Source organism: Oryx dammah, unplaced genomic scaffold (genome assembly GCF_014754425.2).
Source record: "Oryx dammah isolate SB20612 unplaced genomic scaffold, SCBI_Odam_1.1 HiC_scaffold_10, whole genome shotgun sequence".
Classification (NCBI taxonomy): Eukaryota; Metazoa; Chordata; class Mammalia; order Artiodactyla; family Bovidae; genus Oryx; species Oryx dammah.
In genome coordinates, this window is record NW_024070194.1 from 20,840,727 (window position 1) to 20,843,106 (window position 2,380).

Consider the following 2,380-nt stretch of genomic DNA (forward strand, 5'->3'; position numbering starts at 1 on the left):
GGCAAATGTTCCCTGGGACTCTTGGCAGGAAAGTCAGACATCCTCAAGGGAAGAAGAGGGCCAGGGACCCTGAGGTGATAGCCTCGGTCAGTCCTCTGCAGAGGGGACACAGCTGTGAGTAAGGGGTCTCTGCTCCCCACTCCCAGGCAAAGGGGGAAACTGAGGGCTTGCACGTTGAGGAGATAGAAGGGCCACAAGAGGAACCCCATCAGTCCTGGGCTGAAGAGACCAAGGCCAGGACAGCAGGACCTGCAGGGACTGGGGAGAACTGGCTGAGTATGGGAGCCAGGATGTCACTTTTTGAGAAAGGGATCCCATAGCCATGGGTTTAAATCCTAATCCTGCCATTTGCTGTGCTGTAACCTCGATGAGTCACTTATCCTCTTGGAGCCTGTTTCATAATCTCTCCAATGGGGACAAGAGCAGGGTCTCCTGGTAGAAGGGTGCCCTCAGGAAGTCATGAGGTTAGGTGTGCTGGCCAAGACAACTCTCCATCAGAAGAGTGTTAGCAGAAGTTAGCAGAATTATAGTGAGGCTGTCTCTGTGTGACCTCTGGTCACTCTCTTGCCCATCCTGGGCCTCAGTGTTCCCATTTTTAAGACAATAAGTTGCAGCTAGATAATCCCAAAAGTTCCTTCCAAATTCAGATCCAGTTCTCCGCTGCCCTGATTACTCATATCTCACCATCCCTGAAATCCCAATGGAAGGAATGCAAGAGACCACACAGGAGGTGCAGATATGGCTTTTTATTGCTGGGGTGGAGGGTGATGAGCACAGGGTGTCCTGATAGTGAGGAGGAGTATCTGAGAGCGTGCTTGACTGGACTCAGTTGTCCCTCCTGATGGATGGTGGCAGCACCGACTGTCCCAGAGGGAGGCTGTACAGAGATCCAGTCAGGATTCAATCTGGAAGGAGACCCCAGTGTGAGGCATGGACACCCCGGGGCCCTTACCGGCTCCTGCGTTCACCAGGCATGGTTGCGGGAGTGCCTCCCCACAAACCCTGTGAGCTCAGAGGCTCGGGGAGGGCCTGGCACCTGTGGTTTGGGGTCTTTCTCTGGCACCTGGCACTGTCCCCCCTCATCCCCTCTTTCTCCCACGCCCTCACCTTAGCAACAATGACTGATGTAAAAAGGCTGATCAGGGCCCCAAGGAGCCAGGGTTCAGGGCTCAGTGTATGACCAGGATCAGGGATCAGACTGAGATGCAGGTCAGATTCTGTGACCAGTGTCAGGGCTCAATCAACTACTGGAGTCAAAGCTCAGGCTGACTGTTCCAGGCTCAGTCAGGGAGCAGAATCAAGTGCCATCTGGATGTGTGGTAAGCGTCAGGACTGGGTCTATGACCAAGACCAGGGCTCAGTCTGCTACTAGAGAAAGAAGAGAAGGCACGCTTACTTCTGTTTCTCCACGGGCCCCTGTGTGTGTATGGGGGGTGCGGAGCTTATCATCTCTCAGCCCGAGGCCCCAAGCCCAGTCCTCACCAGCAGGTGAGCATCGCAGCTGTTTTCTCATCTGTGCTCCTCACTGTCCCTGCTGGGCTTCCCAAAGTTCACCTGAAAGAAGACCAAAACCAATACAATATTGTAAAGTAATTAACCTCCAACTAAAATAAATAAATTTATGTTTTAAATAAAAGACTTCAGTAGCAGTTTTCAGCCTCCAGCACTGGAAAGCTGAATAGAAATCAGACACCAGTGGTTCCCATCATCCAGACAGTCAGGCTGACAGCCATGGGACCACTCACATGTCACTCCATGTCTCTGAGCCTCAGTTAGAGCAACTGAAACGTGGGCATGATGACACTGCCCACCCCCGCAGGACTGTTGCAGGGATCCAGTGAAGTGGTGAACTGGAAGCACAGAGCGATCACCCAAGACCTGGGCATGTGGCTGTTTTCGAGAAGGACTGTATTCAGGACCCTGACCTGTCACTCACCCCATTACTGCTGCCCCACAGCCCCAGCAACCTCAGTCATGCCAGAGACCCAGGTCAAGGAAAGCCTCCAGGGGCTGGTTGTAAACCCCTAGCACCTCATAAGAAGGGAAAGGGAAGGGATGGTATTTATCAATACCTACTGGATATTAGGCTCTTTCTTCTTTTTCTTTAAATCCACTCATCAGCTCAGCCATGTTTACAATCTCCTTTCACCTAGGAGGAATCCCAGGCTCAGAGACATGGAGCCAATTGATCCCCACCCCATAGTGGTTGAGTAGCAGATCCAGGATTTGAACCCAGATCTGGCCTGCCCTTTTTCTCACATCATTCTGGGCAGCGGGTTCTACTGGTTTGTTAAAGCAGGGCAGCAGAAGCTCTCAGAGGCCCACAGAGGCCCTCAGTCTGCAGGGAACCTTCTATCCACAGTGTCCAGACTTGCTCAAG

At 52.6% G+C, this 2,380-nt stretch overlaps 1 long non-coding RNA gene across 1 annotated transcript; it reads right to left on the reverse strand.

Moving 5' to 3' along the window:
• Nucleotides 1–731: 731 nt before the first annotated feature.
• Nucleotides 732–1,555, reverse strand: LOC120868720. The gene is made up of 2 exons (XR_005722291.1): nt 1,483–1,555; nt 732–905 (listed from the first exon to the last, which is right to left on the reverse strand). It is a non-coding gene; the product is annotated as an uncharacterized LOC120868720 (long non-coding RNA).
• Between the last annotated feature and the right edge of the window lie 825 nt (nt 1,556–2,380).